The 24,131-nt window shown below is 39.6% G+C and overlaps 1 long non-coding RNA gene across 2 annotated transcripts; it reads left to right on the forward strand.

Moving 5' to 3' along the window:
• Positions 1 to 14,916: 14,916 nt before the first annotated feature.
• On the forward strand, positions 14,917 to 21,561 carry LOC108350790 (uncharacterized). 2 transcript variants are annotated; one of them, XR_015687139.1, is made up of 6 exons: positions 14,917 to 14,970; positions 16,243 to 16,338; positions 18,492 to 18,674; positions 19,583 to 19,751; positions 20,343 to 20,441; positions 21,318 to 21,561. It is a non-coding gene; the product is annotated as an uncharacterized LOC108350790 (long non-coding RNA). The 2 variants fall into 2 exon arrangements; XR_015687138.1 differs by having other exon boundaries at positions 14,934 to 15,040.
• The last annotated feature ends 2,570 nt before the right edge of the window (positions 21,562 to 24,131 follow it).

A 24,131-nucleotide genomic window follows, 5' to 3' on the forward strand; every position in this document is an offset into this window, starting at 1 on the left:
CAAACAGCTTGTGCTTGCTTTCAAGAGGTTTCAGCAGCTATTGGGAAGACTGGATTACTCAGTGACAATGGGTAGGTAGCATTTGCCCTGATACAGTCAATTTCGCAGAGAAAAAGAGATTGATGAAAGCCAGTCCGGTCTTTCATTTGGGTGCAGCGAACTAATTTAACCGCACCTGTTTAAAATTAGCACAAATTTGAAGATCTGCTTGCCACCTATCTGTGTGCATTTAGACAGGCCACTCAGTTCTCTACCTGTAAATGAAAACAACATCTCTCTTTCTCAAAGTACAAGGAAGGAGAAGGAATCATGATAGACAGCAGAAATGCGGGAAAACAGTCACCAAGGTGTTAAAAAGGTTAAAGGTAGTATCAGAGAGAGAAAGAGCTGAGATGTTCAGGCTGGTCTCCCCAAGGACACAAAGGCATCATTGGAAGCTAGGAAGGCCCTGTTTGTTTTTTTTTTTTTTGTTGTTGTTGTTGTTGTTGTTTTGTTTTTTGTTTTTTTTGTTTTTTTGTTTTTTGTTTTTTACTAATTTTCCATAATCCCAATGTCAGGCAAATATTTCCCAGCAACAACAATCTTAGGAGAGTCTGATGAAAAAGTAACATAACAAACTTAAGCTTCATATGTCAGTCTCTGAGGCAGAGAATGAGGAGGGCATGGTGAAAACTGATGGAAGACACGTGAACACTGATCAAGGCAGCCATAATCCTCACTGCATAATTAAATAGGCTTAATTCCTATTATAAAACGAGTGCACAAGCAACATTCAGCTAATGGTAGCTATTTGCTCCTGCGTAATAGACTTTGGTCCTCAGTGCTGTTTTGATTTCAATCAGGGGAGAGCACCTTGCTTATTTAAGCAGCTCTCAGTTCCTATACACACACCTCTGAGTGACACGAAACATAAACGTTTGTCATTGCTTCAACTGGGTTCTTTACGGAGTGGGATGCGTGAACTCATCCCTTCAGTAGTGCTGTAAAAAGGCCGCAGTCATCAGAGCACAGAGCACAGTCTATCCTCAAGGAAAAGACCAAGTGTTTGGAGGCTTACTGCTAGGCAGTAAGTAGATGTACTTGCCAAAAGAGACTAGCCACCACACTCTGAAACGCCTGCTTATTTACAGCGCAGAGTGATATGGCCTCTGTCTGGGATGTGTGCTTTTCAGTTGAGTGATTAACAAACAAGAAATGTCTAAAAGAGTCTTTGTTTCTGACACGGACTGCTGCAACACTGGAAAGAAAGCTCTGATCTCATTTAGAGAACATATTATTATAATAAAGTTGGACATCACAGGAGATTATAGCTAATAAAAATAAACGTTAACCTGACGTGCTTCACCTTTTTTTTTCCATTATTCTGGAAACTTCTGTCACATCAGAGCATTCAATTCTAAAGCCTTGTGGCTGGAGTATTGTCACCCAATTTTAAAGACGTAGGATTTAAAGTAGAGAGGGGTTGAATCACTGTCCAGTGTCACATAGGTTATAAGTGCCAAAGACAATGTTTACCCCTGAAGACTTTGACTAACTGTAGGAATCTGACCCTTCTCTTGTGTCTGTGTATGTGGCAAGCCAGACTCTTCTGAATGGGTTTACATTTAGTTTTAATTCTTCTTGATAATTTCTATGCTGTTATCTGTAAGTATCAGTGAAGATTTGATTTTAGTTAAATGTGGCACAGGAGCTAGAGAGCTACTCCCTAACAACTCTTGCTCCTTGGCCAGAGTACTGCACACGAGACCCCAGCATCTGCATCAGGTTGCACTCAAACACTGGGAAGTCCAGAAAGGAATGCTGAAATCCTGCTTCTGACTTCCATGCGCATCTGCACACAGGTGCACAGGCACGTAAAAAAAATAACTTAAAAAAAATGACAAAAGGAGCATGAGCCTATAACCCCTAATTTTTATACTGCAGAAGAAGAAGCAGGAAGATGCTTGTAAGTTCAAAGTAAGCCTGGAGTTCATGGTGGTATAGAAGCTGATCCTCAAAAAGAAAAAAAAATTAAACAATTGTAAAATTAATCAGTGTTTGTGGAATTAAATCTTTAATATTAAGAGGAATAGTAGCTGAGCCAGACTAATGTTGAACCTTAATTCTTTTTGTGAATTCTTATCTAATTGCTTTTACTTCACTCAGGTGTCTGTTAATTCTCATTTGCTCTCTTATTTTGCTTTACAGAGATTTCAGCTTAAAGAGCAAGTCCAGATTCCTCTTCCCTACTGAGAGCCACATGACCAACAGGTGTCTCGAGTCACTGCTTAGAATGCCTCCCTGCCTGTGCATACCATTAACATCAGAGCAGGGTTGTCCAGATTTCCATGTGGGAGATGGAAAACAAACTACTTGTGTACATTTCCCAAAAGGAACTTCCTGGGATTCTGAAACAATGTCGGAGATAACCAAGGCCTGGCTTCCTCAAAGGTATGTGTATGTGTAACTTGTCATTTGCCAGGCATTCGCTCCAGACCGTCAGACAACTTTCAGTGTTCATTTGTGGCCAGGTGCCCTTGTGTTTATTAGATAAAGAAGGTATGTATGAGGAGTACCAACGTGTTATTTTTGCAACCATGTATAGAAACTATCCATTACATATCACCTATCTTTGGTCTCAGAGAGACTTGCCAGGTCCATTAGCCTAAGAAAATAATGAAATAATGAATATTGATAGAAAATGTGTTAGAAGCCAAAATCCCTTAAAAAAAAACACCGTGTTAATGATAAATATTTAAAGGAAAATGTTTCTATAGGTTGGAAACCAGCCAAGGAAATTATAAGAAAATATCTTACTTGTTCTTCGTGTAACCAAACTCCATCACCTGCTGAAAGTGGCCCTAGTAGTACCAAAAGAAAAAATCTGGCAGAGGGATGTGTTTCCTTCTGCAGAACTCGGAAAACTAGAGTTTATACACCACACCATTGATATATATTTGGAATTTCAATGGGAAAGTGCTTTGAATTTTGAAAGGCTGACCTGTAATTACATGTGGACTGACATCAATGGCTATGATAGGGATACCTGTATAAGTTAAGACTCTCAATGACCCCTATATATGTCTGCAGTCAGTTGAAGAAAGTCTTTGCATATTATAATATAAAGTAAATTATAGCTATAAAACACAATTCTACAGGACAAGCAGTTGTAGGAAGATCAAATTGCACCTTAAAGGTAATGCTTATAAAACAAAAAAAGAAGAAAAAAGATGCACCTCCTCTCCCTCAGAGACTGAATAAATCGTGCTGTTTCTTTCTGCTTTCTGGATGGCAATGGAAAAGGAACAACAGCAGCCAAGAGACACTGGGCTGTAGAAAATGCTGTGGCCTTCAGTCAGCCGACATTCTATAAGGATGTGAACATCAGAACGGAAGTCTGCAAAAGTATTGCACTGGGAACTTGAATATATATATATATATATATATATATATATATATATATATATATATATATATATATATATTTCCACAAGAAATGAAAAGCTGTTGATACCACTGAAACTGATATTAGAATCTTGCAGAAGTTTCCTGAAAACCTTGGTCATTGACCCCAAAATCGCTTAGTTCACTGAGAATGTCTCTATTTATAATTTCCCTCTATACACAGTCCAGTTAATAGTTTTAATCAGTTGGCAGGGAAAGGGGAATGTGGTGAGAATTTTGGAATTTTAGTTTCTTTAGAAAACACAGAAATATTACAAGAATGCACTTTTGTTTTAGTCCCAGGTGTGGGATGTGGGGCTGCCTCAGAAAGACTGGAGCAGCTGATTGTTACTTGACTTGTGCTCTAGCCAAGAAATAGTTTTGCCAGCTGCAGATGGTTTCTACGGTTGTGTGACATTGGGAATTCTGGAAACTTTTCAGAGGGTATAAAAATACTAGGGCCTGGAGAGGTGGTTGGTGCTTGTTAATAGTTCAGGGAGATTGGTTGTGGTATCTTAGTAGTCATGCTCAAAGAAGAAACAAAAAGGAAAAAGAAATTAGATTTAGGGGACTCTTCGTTTTCCCCTTCTCCCTTCTCTTTTTCTCCCCTGTCTAGTGTTAGAGGATTGAAGGAGTAGAGAAAGAATGAAGAAGAGTGGAGGAAAGAAAAACCCACAAGGTAGCAAAAAACAAACAAACAAAAACCAGCTATACTGATGAACTTCTTGAGCTTAAAAATGGTTAGATAAATTACTTTCCCTTGATTCTCAAATTTAATTTTTGACTAAAACATTTTATGTAGTCCCTCTTTATGTGGGCTTACTGCTCAAAAGAACACTGTTTTGATAGAAATTAGTAAGGGAAATTAAATCTACCTGGGTGCTTTAGACTTGGAAAAAATCTGACAATAAAGTTTAAAAATAATTCTCTTACGTCCTCCATTTAAAAAAAAGAACATCATAAAAGTTTACTGATTCTTTAAAAATCATGTTAAGTCCTTCGGTTTGAAATCTGAAACATCGCCATACCAGCGTCTATGGATTGTAGTAACTTAATGCAAAGCCGCAGCATGCCACCTTTGGATTTAGTCAACAGCTTATTTTCACTACCACCATGACTACGAAAAGCGTATATCACACGTTAATGACGTCATATATAAGAAGCAAGATGTTTGTATTAATTATCTCCAGATATCATAATAAGCTTCATGCATTTTTCTCTATGTTAACTTAAATAAAATTACCTTTGGTGGAGTCATCTATTTTAAAACCTTTTAGAAGTCCAATTAATAATACCAGTAACACCAGCAATACCAGTAACACCAACCCCTGGGGATGGACTTACATCAGGAAGAAAGGGCAAAGGTCAAAGAGAAACTACAGGCTGTTTACTGCCTCAGTCAGTCTGATAAGTAATATATAGAATATAGGGAGAGGGGGAAAGGAAGAAGTTCAGATTTTAGTATTAGGAGTGTTCCACAGACAGGAGAATCTGTCCAGCGGGGTATGGAACACAAATCACAGAAGTAGGGAATCATGACACCCCAGTTCAGAAAAACAGAGCACTGGATCTGAAGAGGAGACTTGGTTGCCCTGCTGCATCTAAATCTTAGCTTCAATCTTTTTATTATTTTTTTTAAATATTTGAGTTATTGTTGGTGTGAATAGGTGAATGGTTTCTGTGCATGAATGCAAGCACAGGAGTGACATTGCACACATGTGGGGTGATCAGAGGACAAGTGTCAAGAATCCGTTCTCTCTTTTCATCCTATGATTTCTGAGATTGGATTCAGGTCCTCAGGGTTAGTGACAAGAGCTTTTACTCACCGAATAATCTTACTAAGTCAAACTGTTTCCTCCCCTCCCCCCTGCCAAATTCTTATTTTCCTGGCTCATGTTTTTCTCGTGTCTCCTTAAAATGTCTGCAACACTAGTTATTTCCAGTCCTGTGCTGATTTCTTCCTGGTATGAGAACTAGCTACACAGAGCACGTGCTATGTCCTACTCACCATAGCTATGGCATGGTCCTGTGTACAGCAGGTGGTCAATAAATATATATCTCTATTGCCTATAGCATATAAATATCTCTGTAAAAATTTACTCCTTTTCTTGTTAAGAACCTTCTGTTTCTTAATTTCAACACCTAACAAACTTCAGACTACTTCACGACTGACTTTGAAATATAAGTGGACTCCCCTGATCAAGGGAATATCTCCCATTGGACACTACATTGAACACCACTGTCTTCCACTCACTGAAGAAAATGGAAACATCAATTTACTTATCATTTCAGGGAAGACCATGAGATTTACGGTGGTGAGATTCCATAGACAGTTAGGGTGACATTATTCCAGTATGATGAAACTGACTTCAGTTGGTATTGGAGGTTGAATTTTACATCTTGTTTTACTAAGGAAAAATATGTTCGAAATGTGTTATTGACTAAGAATAAGAACCAACTATACGATCTTGGGTATTTTGGCCATTTTCTTTGACAAGAAGCTTTAGGTAAGACACAGAAGATTTCAGTTCAGTTTGCTCAGGATGGGTAAGTGATATTCTTCTTAATGTCATTTATATTTTGAGATCTCTCTAGAACAATCACATTGGTAAAGTTTGTGTTATATTCAAAGACAAGCACATTTTCTTAAAGACCCATGACATTCCCTTAGGTTCTATAAGGGTAGTGGACTCTCTTGCTGGAATTCCTCAATTGTGTTGTATAATGGATTTTCATTATCATATTATAAAGTCATGCACCTTACTGACAGATGCCCTTGTTTGATCTGTGTCTCTAATGAAATTTTGTTACCATTCCAGAGGTTTCCCCTTATGTGTATATTTGCAGCATTGCAACACCAATGAATTTTACAAATAATGGGGTCAAATGTAACTGTGCTCCATTTGGTGTTCCATTTTGTGTGAATACCAAGTATCTGGCTGTAACTCCATCAGGATATTTACTTGGCTTTCATACTATTGTCTTTTCTTTATGAACTTCTCGATGTGTTTGTTTGTATATGGGTGTCTGTATGTGTGTGTGTGTGTGTGTGTGTGTGTGTGTGTGTGCGCGCGCGCGCGCACACGTCTCTGTGTGAGAGCTAGTACTACAGACACATTCAGCTATACTTGGGTCCCTTGTATTTGATCTCAGATCCTTATGATTCCATAGCTGCGCTTGACCAGCTAAACAATTGCCCTAGTCTCCCATCATAGAGCTTCCTGCATCATGGGTTCATGTGCTATGTTGAGAAACACACCATCAGAGTGGCTATTGCTTAGAAAACAATGTCTCTGTTGCTAAAACACTATTTCCAAAGGGTAGCAAGGGTAATTCCAAATATCAACTATGGATCACAGAGGGGACAAATGCTTCTGACACTCTCCACTCCTTAACTACCAAAATTTTGAGTTTCTCTAATACATTTCTAACGTTGGGGCATTTTCACTTAAGTGTTTACGATGATCAATTTTCTCTGTTGTTAATAAAATAAGTTTTGGGTAGATTGTAATCCGTGTTCACATATATGCATTTCATATCATTAAAGCATGTTAAGTATGAAAGTGATGTTGACCACATTTTGATTTTGGAATCTATCCTCATGTTTGATTGCAAGACATTCGACCAGCTGAAGCAATAGTCTCATTTCAATGTGTAATTGGCAAATATTTAAATTCTAGAATCCGAACTCTGAGATCCTTTGGAAGCCACCTCAAAACAAGAAACTACCTGCTCCTTGATTAGCCACAGAGGCACAAAGTTGAAAGTAAAAAATTAATCAGTGGACTCAGTGCACCCATGTCTTTTGGAATGGCAAGCATTCTGAAGGGCATAAAGGTCAAAAGGGATTGACAGTATTAGTTCAATCAGATCCTCCTTCAGCAACCATGGAAATAGCAATGTCATAGTAGTCCCTGCACACAGAGGCCTACTACAGTCCCCAACACACACGCTAAAATCTAAAATTCCCATTGCTTTTATGTATTCACTACTTGGTTGCTTTCAGTCCGCTCCACCTGTTCACATAGGACACTTTGTCACAGATGACTTTTCCAGTGTGTGTGTGTGTGTGTGTGTGTGTGTGTGTGTGTGTTTCACGTGTATATATTGTGGCATGTGTATACAAGTTTGAAGAGAACTCACAGGAGTCCATTCTCTACTTCCACCACATGAATTTAGGGATCTGATTAATGTCCTCATGCTTGGCAGCAAGTAATGTTTACCCACTGAACCATCCCACAGGCCATTTTAAAGGTTTTAAAAAAACGTTATCCCAAGATTCAATCCAATCTCGACATTGTTGATGATCATCTGTAGTTTCTTGGGATACAAACAGTCTCTCATCATTTTCTTGGAAAGAGGGTAATTCTGGCCATTTACATGGAATATCATGGGGATGGAGAGAAGGTTTACTGCTTAAGAGCTCTTGCTGCTCTTCCAAGAATACACATCAGATGGTTCAGACTCATTTCTAACTCCAGCTCCAGGATATCTAACACATCCTTCTAGCTTCCTTTGGCACCAACACACATGTGACAGATATACATACACATGTATGTAAAGATTTTAATTAAATCCTCTAAGAACGTCAGCTTTCCAAAATACCTGTTAATACAAATCTGTCTAAAGTCGCTTCATGAAAAGGTTCTCATTACACAGTTTGAGTGAGAATCTATGGGAATGATATATGATGCCTTTCCAAAGTTTCAAGTGTATGATCTCCATTTTATCTCAGTATTGGTAATATGAACTTTGGTCTATGTGGATCTTCCATTTCTATTAATTTTTCATTTGTTTCATAGGACATTTGTGTGCAATGCTCTAGATCATACAGTTATGGTAGATTTCTGCTTTAGGGCAAGGCTTCCCTTATGTCCCAATATAGACTAATTAAGACAGCATGGACTTACATATTTGATCCTACTCAGTGGGTTACAGTCTGCTTCCCTGATCATTGCAATAGTTACTTTTTCCATTTCTGAGGCAAAATATTTGACAGAAGCAATTTGAGGCAGAAATTATTTGGGTGAGACCTTGAGGGTGTAGTCCATCATGGCAGGGTGTCTGTAAGAGGACTGAGAAGCTGCTGTCTCATTACATTCACAGTCGGAAAGTTAAGTGGAGCTTTCTGGCTGTGTCATGTGATACAGAATCACGTGATGCTTTGCCGAAGTAGACCCATGATAGGACACATGTTGTTTGGATGACGTATAAGTTGGATTTAATGGACAGTGCAAACACACTTGCATAGCTAGACAGACAATACTTATGTGGTCTTCTGTCTTCAGTGATCTTTATGTTGCTGAGAGATGTGTGGCAGAGAATGTCTTCTCACATTCCAGCTGATTTGGGCTGCTTCTGCTGACTCTTGACAATTCAGCAGAGGCCTGACCATCTCTGCTAGATAGTTCTTCCACTGCTAATTCATGTTTGGTGACACTCTCTGAACTGGACTGCTGCTATCCTGAAAATGGAGATCAATATTGCTCACAAAGAACTAAACAGTCCACATCCTTTTGTCCCGTTTACCATCTTTCCTCCCCTACCTTTAGACAGTGGGCTAGAAAAGAGAGTCAAAGCATTTAGGAACCCTTATTAAAATTGGTTTTGAAAAATCTAAACCTACAGTGAAGCAGAGAGAGATGGATGCTAGTGATCCACTCACTTTATCCTTTTCACTCAGTCTGGAAACCCCTAACCCATGGTACTACCTATATCATAGTCATTTTAGTTAAATTTTCAGTATATTCTCAATATCTCTCTGTCTCTCCGTGTGTGTGTGTGTGTGTGTGTGCGCGCGCACGCAATGAGGAGCCACTGACACTGACAGTTCTGGTCAGTGTGGTCCTCCATTCTGTAGTCCTATCCTTCACTTTCATCCAAGAAAATAGATTCCTATTATACTACAAACTACTCACTCAATTAGTTAAAACAAGTTTAAAAGAAGATTAAGATATTATTTCTCCAGAAAACAAAAGAAATATATACAAGGAAGAACTAAGTCCTTAGCCAAAATGTCTCATTATGTCTTTTCCTTGATCCTCATGGAGTTTGTTTTACTTCTTATTCCATAACTCACACTGGTTTGCATTTAAATAAACTTTTTCCCATTACAAAAAAAAATAATTTCCTTCTTATTATCCAATTTAGGTAACCTTAAAAAACTTAGCTTCTTATTTCAAGATTTGGGTTTCCTCTAACATATTTGACTGAAATTCAAAATGACACTAAACTACTTTTTTCATCCATCTATCAATAAGTTTCTGACCTCTCCTACTTCACTGAAGTAAAAATGAACTTTCAAATGAATTTGTGCCACATTTTTAAAATTATTAACCAAGGACAGTTGTTATATCTATTTGTAATTCCCTTTGGTTTGACCCTGTTTGCCTCCTCTTAGCACTTTGTCCTCTGGCTGCCTGTTTACTAGACTGTAGGGAAGGAGAAATACTGTTTGAACTTCTTGTTTGGTGTTTGCTTGGATTTGGTCATGTTTTCCTATTTGCTTTTGGCCAGAACTTTACCTAGATTGGCTTAAACAGTACATTGTCCTTCCATTTAGTAGAAACATGAGACTCTTACATTTTACTCCAGCTATTAAACACCTCTTCTGGGAACATATATAGATAATTTGTTTTTTATCTCTTTCACCTCCTACTAAGATATTTTATACAAACACAGCTCTTTATATGTTTGCATGCATAATTCTTGTATAAGGAGAGGGAGCAGTTAGGTTCTCTCACTGAAAGAAAAGTTGGGACTAGAGAGAGATCGTTGGTTAAGAGCATAGCTGTGTTTGCAGAAGACATATGTTCAAGTCCCGACATAGTGGCTCATAACCACCTATATCTCCAGGTCAAAGGTATCCTGTTCTCATTTCTGAGGTCACAATACACACATGACACACACATTTATCCAAGCAAACATATACACACATGTAGAGGGCCGCTTTAACATTCGCCACCACAAGATGGCTCTGGCTTCCACTGCGCCCCACATGGAAGGCCAGGATAGCCTCCACCATTACAAGTTGGCGCTGGCCTCCGCCGCGCCAGCCGACTTCCTTTCAGGAAGTTAACTGTGTGCGCATGTGCAAGAGTGTCTTCGTGCCAGGTCTTTGCCCACTCCGGGGCGTGCCTTATAAGATCATGGGTGAGCGACCAATCAGGTGTGGATGCGCCGCACTAGGGTGTATATAAGCTGCGCCATGCGGGCGCGCGGGGCGCTCTCTTTAAGATTTAATAAAAGGTTTTGGCTGCCGCAAGGATTCGTATGTCCCCGTGTGTTTTCTTGCTGGCGAGGTCGCGCGTGGGACATTTGGTGCCGAGAACCCGGGATAAAAAATGCCACACCATCGCCAGGCGCCGGGAGGGAGTCCTCCGTCCGTGGAGAGAATCCAGAAGTGGCAGGAATTGAGGTAAGCTCCGACAGTCATGATGATTTCCGAATTGTTTGGTCTTGACCTATCGTATCTTTCTCCTTCTGCTGAGGGTGCTGTTGAGGCCTCTATTACATGGTAGTCTGAGGCTGGGAACGTTAGGAATTTGGCAGATGGTTAAGGATTGTTTAGGTAAAGACATTTTTCATCCTATAATAGCGGCAGGCCAAGAGGCCCTGGACGAAATTCAGGAAAGCATGTCAGAAACGGAGCGTAGTGAAAGGTTGCAACGAAAAAATGATACTGATCGATCTCAAGCACCAGGCCCCTCTGCGGTCTTACCACCGATAGAGGTGATAGAGTGGGAAAAAATGCCCTGGGAGAGAAAAAGGGAGGAGATAAAAGGAACACAGTATTTGGGGAGAAAACTTTTGTCTTTGTGCTTGTAAAAGGTGTGATCAGGCTCTATAAGCTTTGCAGAATCATACTGATTAGGCTTGATAGAGGCAGACTGCCTGAAAATTTATTCAGGAGAATCAAACAAAAGGACATCTCAAAGCCCATGCACAGCTTGATGGAGTTAATGTAATTGGGTTGTGAGTGGAAATACTCAGGACTGTGTTTCACTTCCATACCATTGGCGAATGTCAGTCGTGCTGCTCAGATAATATATCTCAGTATCTTACAGGAATTGGGTTTCAACACGTTGATGGACTAGTCCAGGAATTGAGACAATCCATCGTCCATATCGACTCCACTCGAGTTGATAGTCACTGTGAACACCATCTGGTTTTTTCCCTCTTTGTCTATTGTCTGTCCCTGGTGCACCAGGATGTCCCCATGTCTGTCAGTTTATGTCTGTGGTTCTTGCTTCTCCTTGTTTAAATGTTTTATGTTTCATGTTCAAAAGAAAAAATGGTAAAAACTTTTTCTGCTGGTCGTTCACACCTTGACTTGGTTTTAACTCGTTTCAAAAAGGAACAAATGAATAAAAAACAGTTTTAATCAGGCCTTTAGAGCCCTGCACCTGTAGCTAGGAACATAGGTCAGCTGGAGAAGCTGCCCAGAAGCTAAGCGTCTGCACGAGCTGATCTTAAAGGCGCCAGCAGCTTCTCAGCTTCTTTGGTACAAGAGTTGAGAGCTGTTTTTCTTAGAGAAATCCCTGACTTACTATTTGACTCAACAGGTGACAAGATGCTCCTCTTAAAATCATAGCTAAAAAGGTAAAAATGGTCTTTGGTCTAAATATTAAAGATATGTGTAGCCAATTCAAATTTGTTTCTCACTGGTTTTAAATGTGTAAATATGCTCTACTTGCCTTGGTCATAGATTGTTGGCCTTTTTAGTTATTGGATATGGTTAAAATGGTATAATATTGGTAACAGAAAGTTGACATAAAACTCGTAATTTGGATGGAGTCATTTCTAGACAACATGTGGCATGAGCCAACCCAGGGAAACAGGTCTAAATTGAGATAATATTTTTATGGAATTCTTATCCTAGAAACCAGGCTTCTAAAAGAATTTAGGACAATGTCTCTTTGTTGAGGTACTAGAGACTACGCCATCGTGCGTTCATATATAGGAATTGGCAGTCAAGCTTTGTACTAGATTGTTGGAGGTCGAGTTTTGCTTTCCAAAGTTGTGGTTTGCCCTGAAGCTATCTGTATTTTAATGCTAATTCCACTGCCCCAAGGACAGCTGCCTAGTCATGTACTCAGAACTCAGGTGACCTTGTGGTTGTGCTCTGGTGTTACAAAGAAAACTTAAAGATTGTGATTAAGGTTTGCCAGTGTTACATTGACTAACTCAAACTTATTTTTAATTAAGAAAAAATCAAACAGGTAGAGATTGTTACAAGATTTATGAAAGATTGATGAGGTTTTGGAACTTGTGAGAACATTACAGCCAGTTTACTTACTCCAACTGCCATTTCAAGATAGATTTAGAGGATTGATTTTGAGTTTTCATTTCGTGAGCCTGCTTATAATTTTAGAGAGCCCATAGAGTGATATCATTAAGAATGGCTAATAGCCTTATATTATGCAATTTTGTTGCTTCTTCGATGTAAGAAGTTATAACTTTAAATCTTTCAGTGCATATGGAAATTTTTACTACAAACCTTTGCTCTCAAAATGAGCTTTAATATTTGGGGAGTAGCTGTTGCACTACTCCAGAAAAGAATATTTGAAACTAATTTCAAGCTTCTAAGGATATGTTAATTGGCTAAGTACCTCACCCTACCAGAGGACTTAGGTCTTTGTTATGCACATTGGAGATAAAGCTTCAGCTGTGTTAATACAGAATTGTAGACTAGAGTCATGGAAGTATTTTAAAAAGAAACCTGGTGAAACATATCTTATTCTAAACAACAGTTAATGGGTTATTACAAAATACTGATATTTGGCCTATTACATATACAAATTTTTCAGGCAAAATTGATAATTTTACTCTTTGCATGCTTTTGTACTTCCTGTATATTTGTGCATACAACCCATAGGAAATGCGCTTACTGTATTTATAGGTGGTTCATCTAATGAAAAGGCTACATGTATGATTGGATCACTTGTTTATTCTCTTGAGTTTCTGTTGCTTCAGTACATTATTAAATTCCGTGCTTTAGCCACTGTTTTTAAATCAAGCTTTCAATTCATATACTGATAGCCAATGTTTGGCTTGTGGTTTACAATTGATTTCAATTACTTAATGCTTTATTAGAGACAAGTTTTCTACATGAAATCAGTGAGTGATGATTTCAGTATAAATTGTCTGACAACTCACTGCCCTTTCAGTGCTCTGGCTCAGACAACTATACAAAACCATAGAAAATGGCGATAGAGTTGATAGGAAAAGAGGAAGACTCCATTTGCTTACTTTAAATTCCCAGCCTCACCCTGCCACCTCAGGGATTTCTAGTACGACTAAATCTAGACAATATTTACAGGATTTGACATTTCTAATTAATGCTTATGTTTAGGTAAATAAAGTTTGTGAGGTGCTAGAGAAATGGCTTAGTGGTTAAGAGCACTAAGTACTGTTCCTTTATAGGATATTTAAGAACTCAAACTGGATTGCCTGGGCTCTTTAGCAAGGTAGCAATGATACCAGACAGACTATAGGCCTTACATAGGAACAATTAGTCAAAAAAATCTCATTCTTTATATATCCAAAACAATAATGCTGGAGACAATAATTTGGTATACAAGTCAATTTATAAATACAAGTGCTCAGTGTCCTCAATTTAATCCTTGAGGATTTACCTTAATAAATAATATCTTTACTATATCTTTATAAATAAAAAGGGGGAGTTATCCCTGTATGCTAAATAATGCTCCTTTTATTTCAGTTTTAAAATTTGGATGCCAAAGTTTATGGCACCCTACAACTAGGCATACTTCTGCCTAGGTGAAATAGAGAGATCCACATAGTGACATGATCCTGTCCAGATATTTTATATGGGGAAGAGGGAATGTTTGTGTTTTTTCTACAGGATGCTACAAGAGTGTGCCAGCTGCCTGAGTGGTTGCTGAGACTTGCTGATCCTGGTTACATGAAGATTCAGCTCTCGTGGTTCGGGTCCTTGGAGTCATCCCTCTGCCCTGAGAGGAAGATGAAAGATTCCCCTTCATCCTTTGTCATCACAGAGATTTTGCCGTTACTGCAGTCAGTGTTACCGCTGCGTGTGTCCCGTCCCACTATGGCCCACTCTCTGACCCTCTGTGCACTGCTGCTTTCTGGAGAAGACTGGACTCCAGCCGTTGCTGCCCCCTTCATTCCCTGGTGACTCTTGCTGCCTTAACTGGTCATTTTACAGACTGTAGCTTCACAGGAATGCCACCTGCGTAAAGCTGCTGTGGACTGGGGAACTCTGCCCTGGTTGTACAGATCTCAGAAATGGTTCCATTGTCTGCTGGTTGTTCCAGAGAAAAATGACTGATCCTGAACTGTCCTGGAAAAGACCTTGACACTTTCACTGCTATTGTAGCAGCCATTACTGCTGCAGACATTGTGTCTGCAGTGTCTGGAGTTGTCCTCCCCCAATCTATTGTTAGACAAGCACAGTGGGTAAACTTTCTGGAGTAGTTACTAACAATTGGGAATTCTAAATTCTATTATAGGAGTGGCTTGACTACGGCCCTTGGTGGTAACAGCTGAGATGAACCAGATGAGGTGCCCGCTACTTATCAGGAGTGACTCTGTTTGGTGCAGCCCTATGCTGTGGATTAGTGTTCATGCTATGGTTGGTTTGCAAACTCAGATCTCAACAGACCAGTCACTGATCAGCCTCTCCTACAGCTTCTATGTCACCTTTACTAGCACATCTAGAGCATTGGGGCAGGAGTGGGTGGGTGGGTAGGGGAGAACCCACATAGAGACAAAGGGGAAAGCAGATGGGATGGCGGTGGTTATGGAGGGACAAATTGTAGGTCAAAGTTTTTGTGGCTGAGTTGGTGTTCCAATCGCTCCACTAGAAGTCTTGCCTGGTTATAGGAGATGGCTGGTTCAGGCTTTGCATCCCCTGTTACTTGGAATCTTAGCTATGGTCACCCTAATAGATTCCTGACAGTTTCCACTACACTTGGTTTTTATTTTGCCCCTGAATGGATCCCCAGTTCCAGTTGTCTCTCCTAATACTCTCTCCCTCTATACTTTTCCCACCTGATCCCTCTTGTTGCCATGCCCCCAAGTCTACCTACAATATTTATTCTAGTAGTATTTCACAGGGAAATCCAGGCATCCTTTCACCTGCCACTCCTGGAGCCCCTCTTGTTACTTAGCTTCTGTGGGTCTGTAGATTACAGCATGGTTATTCTTTACATTGTAGTTACTATTCACTTGAGTGCATACCATGTTTGTCTTTCATGGTCTGGGGTACCTCACTCATGATGATATTTTCTAGCTCCATCCATTTGCCTGCAAATTTTGTGATGTCACTGTTTCTCATAGCTGAGTAATATAAAATTGCATAAATGTACCACTACATTAAATCCAATCTTTGGTTGAAGGATATCTAAGTAATTTTCAGTTTCTGGCTATTATGTCTAGATCTGCTAGGAACGTAGTTGAGCAAGTTTTATAAGATGGTGGAATATCTTTTGCATATATGCCCAGATATAGCTGGGACTTGTTGATCACGTCCCAATTTTCTGAGAAACAGACATTGATTTTCAAAGTGTCTGTACAAGTTTGTACTTTCGTGGAGGAGTATTCTTGTTCCACATCATCATGAGCATGAGCTGTCACTTATGTTTTGGATCTTCGCCATTCTGACAGCTGTAACATGGAACTCAGAGTCTTCTGGTTTGAATTGCCCCATAGCTAAGAATATTGAATATTTCTTCAAGTTCTTCTTGGCCATTTGTGATTCTTCTCTTGAGAAGTCTCTATCTATATATGTACCCCATTTTAATTAATGCTGTGTATATTTTCTTAACTTGAAAGGAGGACAAACACAGATGCAGGTTTCCAACTCAAATTACAAACTGATGATTTGGTTTAATATGGATGCACATATGAAAGAATCCATGCATACACCCAGTAAGTAAAATTTTAAAACTTTGACTATAAAGACAACTGCTAATGCAGGAATAAAAGAGGAAAAAAAGAAGTTATTTTAAAATGAGAGGGAAGGTCATATATTGAATGATATTATTCATATGAGAAGCTGATTACTTAAGGATATTCAAGATATTAAAAATACAGAAGATATTAATACCATGGGATCTTATGAAAAATATAGGAGTTATGAGAAGTAAGGACTAAGTCAATAGTGTGTGTGTGTGTGTGTATGTATGTGTGTGTGTGTATGTATGTGTGTGTGTGTGTGTGTGTGTGTGTGTGTGTGTAGCTGTTTGTGTCTGAATGAACCTGGGTAGCATGTGCATATGGAGGGCTATTGATTGATGTTGGGATTTTTCCTTGATCATTCATACCTTGCTTATTGAGGAAGATTCTCAAAAGCAAATCCCACTTCTAGTCTAGCTAGCCAGTTTGCCCAGAGACTCCTCTGTATCCAGGGATTGTGTGCCGCCATACAGGTCCTGGTTTTATGAGGACTTTGGGGATTAAACTCCAAGTCTTCATGGTTGCTTGGCAATCACTTTAACTAATTTACTGAGTTGTCTTCCCAACCCACAACTAGTAATTGCTTAAGACGAGAGGGCAGGCCAACTCAATTGCAAACACGAGAGCTGTTTGTGAGTGTCAGTGACTAGTCACAGTAGTGGAAAACTTTGGCATTGTTAGCAAATGAACACCTGCTTCACAAGGTGTAGAATCTTTTCAGGCAAAGCAAACGGTTTACCAAATGGGCCTTCTGGAAACTTTTACATTATAGAGGTAGCATTTTACAAATATGCTTACCCTTTGACAAGCTGTGTGCTCATCTCACATTTACAACTGTCTTTACAATTACCTTTACATTTAAACTGCCCTTATATTTCTCCTTTCCTTTGCCCCTCTGTCTGCATACATGGGTCAACCAAAGTTTAATATTCAGCCATGGAGAAGTAAAAATGCTTCTGGAATAACTGTTGAGATTTCAGAGAGTACAAGTTCACACTCTGTAGAATAAAACAGTCAGATTTCCCAAGGGAGATAAGAAAAGAGAACTTTATAAGAACTTAAAGAAGAAAGCCTGCTCCAGAGGACATAGAATCAAGGTCTACAACCATTCCCTCCACCAGTCTATCACTGTAGAATTCCAAACATACCTTGTTGTGGTATGTACTTTGAGAAGCTCCATGACTTTGCCCTTGATGGCCACAGATGGCTCTGAGAGTTATCATCATAGGGGGCTGAAGTGATAGCTCAACTTTAGAGCACCTGCTGCTCTTGGATGGGACTTGGATTTGGTTGCTAGCACCCACATGGTGGCTCATAATAGTCAGTAACTCCATTTCTGAGGATTATTTCCCTCTTTAGGCCTCCATGGGTACTGCACACACATGGTACTTAGCCACACATTCAGGCAAATCACATATACATAAATAAAATTAAGTAAATCTTTGAACAAAAAGGAAAGCATATTTTAGAACAAGACTCTTTGAGACTCAAATGGAGATTTAACTCTGAAAAACAACTGAGGATAGTAGATAGCTGGTAGCATGTAGGTAGCACATGTAACTTGGTAGAACTGTAACAAGCATCAGGGTTAGCATGTTTGTTTGCTCATTTTTTTTCTTTTTTTCTGCTGCCAATGAAACAATGCTAAACACAGCTCAGGTTACTATTTTAAAGATGTTACTTGGGCTTAATATCTCTTCCAAGAATGATGTATCCAAGACAAGACCATGGATTTGTGGAGTGCTAGCAGCACAGGAGAACATGTGAGGCATAGTAGACCTAGGCTTTTATAACACAGTCACTCAAAATAACTTTCTTTAATTAGATGCCTGAATTGATCCATTCAAAGGGCAGAACCCCCATGTAATGACCTCTCCCCAATCTGACCTGCTAACCCATGATCTCTCTTACCAATTCATGATATAGATTAAGTTTCCATATCAGATATAAAAGGGACAAATCCTGTTGAAGCATGAGCAGTCAGTGTGTTCACCAGTGCTCCTGTCTAACAAAGTCTGCTTAAGTCTAAACTGAAGAGTTTCAGATTAACTTCACTGGCAGAAAAATCTCAAAACAGCCTAATATTGACTTTGTAGCATGGTTATTAGTGTTCATTCTGTATGCAGATCTACAATGAAAAGGAAAAAGCTGAGTAAAGAAAAACACAAAATGTACCATCTAAGGAGAAAAGAAGAATCAAGAAGAAGAATTCAGTTAAGTCCTGAGTTCAGAAAGATAAACAGGTTAAAGAACAGTCTGATATCAAATGATATAAAGGAACTGGTGACCTTGGGGAAAGATCCCACCAGGTGAGCTCCCAATTTCTGAAATTAAAACAGTTCAAATCCAAGAATGGTGATATTCCTTTAGTAGCAGCACTCTGGAGACAAGACAAAGGAAAGCAGATCTCTGATTTGGAGGCTAACCTGATCTACAGATTGAGTTTCAGGACAACCAAGCTTTGGCAGTGAAGAAAACCATTGAACACAGAAAGCTGCCCCACCTGGGGATCTACCCCATATACAGACACCAAACATAGCCACTATTGCCATGCCAAGAAGTGCTTGCTGACAGGAGCCTGATATAGCTGTCTCCTGAGAGGCTCTGCCAGAGCCTGACAAATACAGAGGCAGGTGCTCAGCCACTGCACTGAGCACCGGGTCCCCAATAGAGGAGTTAGAGAAACGACTGAAGGAGCTGAAGGGGTTTGCAACCTTTAAGAAGAACAACAGTATTAACCAACTAGAATCCCCAGAGCTCCCAGGGACTAAACCACCAACCAAAGAGTATACATGGTGGGGACCCATGGCTCCAGCCACATATGTAGCAGAGGATGACCGTGTCAGGAATCAATAGGAGGAGAGGCCCTTGGTCCTGTGAAGACTAGATGCCCCAGTGTAGGGGAATTCCAGGGAGGGGAGGGGGGAAGCAGTAGGTGGGTGGGTGTGGGAGCACCCTCATGGAAGCAGGGGGAAAGAGGATGGTATATGGTTTTCCAGAGGGGAAACTGGGAAAGAGATAACATTTGAAATGTAAATAAATGAAATATCCAATAACAAAAAAATGCTGATAAGATATAATTAAAAAAGGGGGCCATGTTCTAGCCGCAGAAAGCAGGGGAATGTGTCATCTTTGGCTATGAGGTTCTGGCTTTAGAGCTAAGGATAGGGGAAAGGGTTATGGAATCTCCCTCTGCAACTAAGCAACTCCACTGCAGGAGACAGTTGTGCAGCTGACCCTGTGTAGAGGCTTGGAAGGTCATTGTGTGAAGCTATGGAGGTGAAGCCTGAATTGCCTTGGAATCACCAACATGGTGGAGACAACACAGCCATGAGACACCTGCCCAATAAAGCTGCTAATGGAATGAAAACAACTGGAAGAGAGAGGTATGTTTAGGTCAACAAAGCAGAAAGCAGCTGGAGACTTGAACTGCATTTTAACATGACAGAAGTTAGAGTTTGACTGGCCTCTCTCTCTCTCTCTCTCTCTCTCTCTCTCTCTCTCTGTTTTGGTTTAAGTATCTCCTTGCTATGCTCCTTTTCCTCCATTTTGAAAGAGTAATAATATATCCTGTGCCATCCTATATTAGAATTATGTGTGATCTGATTTTCAGTTTGATTTTACAGGGGATGATTAGAAGAGACTTTGGACTTTTAAACACGTTTAAAACTTTTATAGACTATGAGGACTTTTGAAATTGAACTGAATGCAATTTTACATTATAATATGGCTACAAGTCTATGGGAGCCAAGGAGTGAAATGTGGCAGTTTGAATAGAAATAACCCCTATAGACTCAAGTGTTTGAATGCTTCTAAGTGTTGAGTGGTTTTGTTAGGAAGTGTGGTCTCGGAGGTGGCATGGCTTTGGACGAGGTGTGGCTTTCTTGGAGGAAGTCTGTTAGTTACTCTGGGGAGGATTTTTAGTTCTGAGACGCTCATGCTATACTTAGAGTGGCATTCACTTCTGCTGCTTGCAGATGAGGATGCAGGACCCTCAGCTACTTCTCTAGGACCATGTCTGCCTGCATACCAGCATGCTTCCCACCACGAAGACAATGGACTAAACCTTTGAAAGTGTAAGCCAGCCCTAATTATTTGTTCTTCTTTATAAGAGTTTCTGCGATCATGCTGCCTCTTCACAGTGAAAGACAATGAGGTACACAGGGTATCTTGAATTAATGCTGTCATCACTCCCACCAAAAATCTTGTCTCCATTTTGTAAACCACTTTGATGTCTGCAACCCCAGACAGATGCTGGTAGACTGCCAAAAGCTCAAGCTCAGGAGTTCCCTTTGCATTGATGGGTCAAGAGCTGATATTCCTCTATGGGAAATCAGCACAACGGTGACTACACTTTCTACAACTTCCATGTGGACCTTCTATTCGCTTCTGCCACAATCAGAAAACTGTAATTGCCTTTATGTGGGGTATGGGAAATAAAATACCATTTACAAGGATATGAATGATGGAGAAAGACAATACGTGTAGTTTGTGGCAAATTTCAGTATGAAGATCACGATGGAGGGCACTGGGATTTTTTTTTTTATTAGAGAGATTTTTTCACAATTTATTTAAATTAAGATAATGTACAACTTACTTTTCCAATAAAATGAACTACAGATTCACATTAAAAAAAATCCCAAATACGGCCAAAACAATATGGCCCAAAAACAAGAAGGTATTGTTTCTCAGCCCTAGTGAAGAAACCTTGTCTAACACTGAGATTCGAAATTATATTTTACATATAGTCAAGATAAAATTTTTTAAGTATTACTCCAGGCACTGAACACATATTTGATTTTACTATGCTCTTTTTGCAATAAAAATAAAAATAAAAATAATGATAATGCTTATTGAGAATTTACTATATTCTAAGCAAGCTTATACATTTATTTCACACAGAGACATATGTCTGATTGCACAAAATAATAATTGTTTCCCATATTTTCCAGCAGGAAACAGGTGCAGTGAAGTCAATCCTCAGTAACTGGAGAATTGAGTAAGAATTCAGGGCTGGGCTGGAGAGATAGCTCATCAGTTAAGAGAACTGGCTGCTCTTCAAGAGGTCGTGAGTTCAATTTTCAGCAACCTCATGATGGCTCACAACCATCTGTAATGGGATCCAATGTCCTCTTCTGGAATGTCTGAAGACACCAACAGTGTATACATAAAATAAATAATAACCTTAAAAAAGAATTCATGGTCACATGTTCTACCTATGTCACACAGCGAACATGTACTAACTTTAATTTTCCCGTAATTAAAAACATTCTTATCCAAACAAACACTTCATCTGATACAAGTTATTTTATCTTAAAAATGGAGATTGTTAATGTCCCAAATATTTAAAAATATTAAGTTCCATCTTTTTTTTTTAATTTTTATTTATTTTTTTCCATCTTTATTAACTTGAGTATTTCTTATTTACATTTCGATTGTTATTCCCCTTCCCGGTTTCACGGCCAACATCCCCCTAACCCCCCTTCCCCTTTTATATGGGTGTACCCCTCCGCATCCTCCCCCATTACCGCCCTCCCCCCAACAAACACGTTCACTGGGGGTTCAGTCCTGGCAGGACCAAGGGCTTCCCCTTCCACTGGTACCCTTACTAGGCTATTCATTGCTACCTATGAGGATGGAGCCCAGGGTCAGTCCATGTATAGTCTTTGGATAGTGGCTTAGTCCTGGAAGCTCTGGTTGGTTGGCATTGTTGTTCATATGGGGTCTCAAGTCCTTTCAAGCTCTTTCAGTCCTTTCTAAGATTCCTTCAACAGGGGTCCCGTTCTCAGTTCAGTGGTTTGCTGCTGGCATTCACCTATGTATTTGCTGTATTCTGGCTATGTCTCTCAGGAGAGATCTACATCCGGTTCCTGTTGACCTACACTTCTTTGCTTCATCCATCTTATCTAATTGGGTGGCTGTATATGTATGGGCCACATGTGGGGCAGGCTCTGAATGGGTGTTCCTTCAGCCTCTGTTCTAAACTTTGCCTCCCGATTCCCTCCCAAGGGTATTCTTGTTCCCCTTTTAAAGAAGGAGTGAAGCATTCGCATTTTGGTCATCCTTTTTGAGTTTCATTTGTCATAGGCATCTAGGGTAATTCAAGCATTTGGGCTAATAGCCACTTATCAATGAGTGCATACCATGTGTGTTTTCCTGTGATTGGGTTATCTCACTCAGGATGATATTTTCCAGTTCCATCCATTTGCCTATAAATTTCATAAAGTCATTGTTTTTGATAGCTGAGTAATATTCCACTGTGTAGATGTACCATATTTTCTGTATCCATTCCTCTGTTGAAGGGCATCTGGGTTCTTTCCAGCTTCTGGCTATTATAAATAAGGTTGCTATGAACATAGTAGAGCATGTGTTTTTGTTATATGTTGGGGCATCTTTTGGGTATATGCCCAAGAGAGGTATAGCTGGGTCCTCAGGTAGTACAATGTCCAGTTTTCTGAAGAATCTCCAAACTGATTTCCAGAATGGTTGTACCAGTCTGCAATGCCACCAACAATGGAGGAGTGTTCTTCTTTCTCCACATCCTCGCCAGCAGTTGCTGTCACCTGTGCTTTTGATCTTAGCCATTCTCACTGGTGTGAGGTGAAATCTCAGGGTTGTTTTGATTTGCATTTCCCTTATGACTAAAGATGTTGAACATTTCTTTAGGTGTTTCTCCGCCATTCGGCATTCCTCAGCTGTGAATTCTTTGTTTAGCTCTGAACTCCATTTTTAATAGGGTTATTTGTCTCCCTGTGGTCTAACTTCTTGAGTTCTTTGTATATTTTGGATATAAGCCCTCTATCAGTTGTAGGATTGGTAAAGATCTTTTCCCAATCTGTTGGTTGCCATGTTGTCCTAACAACAGTGTCCTTTGCCTTACAGTAGCGTTGCAGTTTTATGAGATCCCATTTGTTGATTCTTGATCTTAGAGCATAAGCCATTGGTGTTTTTTTCAGTGTTTTGTTCAGGAAATTTTCTCCAGTTCCCATGTGTTCGAGATTCTTCCCTGCTTTTTCTTCCATAATTATGAATTTGTGGAAATGCATCTGTTTTCAGTTTCATCTCTACACTACCTGAAATAGTCTTGGTTAGGCAATTTGGCAAATATGAAATGTATTCAGATTTCTCTTCTTTGAAATCCCATTGGCCCTATTAGGATGCAGGAAAGCAGTGACTGCTTTCCTTTCTTCTGGATCACATTGTCTCTCTATCTGATTCAATGATAAGTAAATTGATATCAATCCACCATTTTGAGGTTGCTGAAGTTTCCCATGCTTTTCTATGAAGAAGCATTGAGGACTTCATCTTTAACATGTACTTTTGGATGTGAAGGGAATCTGACTGTGAGATCTGTTATGCCATTGATCCCCAGGGTTAATTCAGCTGATCTGGCTGCCTACGTATATTTCCTTTCCACTCATCCATTGCAGGAACCCTGCCTAGGAATGGTGTTATTCCCAGGGAACTGGTTCTTTCAATATCAAAGTAAAACCTTCCCACTCAGACCTACCTACAGGCCAACCAATATAAACAATTTCTCATTGAGCCTCTTCTCCAGATTATTCTACAATGCATCAAATTGACAATTACTTAATAGCCATGGTGCCAGTATAAGCTACATAGGTATGTTCCAGGCCATCCTGGATACATAGGAAGACCCTGTCACAATCCAACCAAAAGGAAAAAAAGAAAAGAAATGAGAATACTAAGAAAGGGGAATGATTTGGGTCAAATTTATTCCTTTCCCAAGAAGTAACACCCTTTGA

The sequence above is a fragment of the Rattus norvegicus genome, chromosome 4 (assembly GCF_021556685.1).
Source record: "Rattus norvegicus strain SHRSP/BbbUtx chromosome 4, alternate assembly SHRSP_T2T, whole genome shotgun sequence".
NCBI lineage: Eukaryota > Metazoa > Chordata > Mammalia > Rodentia > Muridae > Rattus > Rattus norvegicus.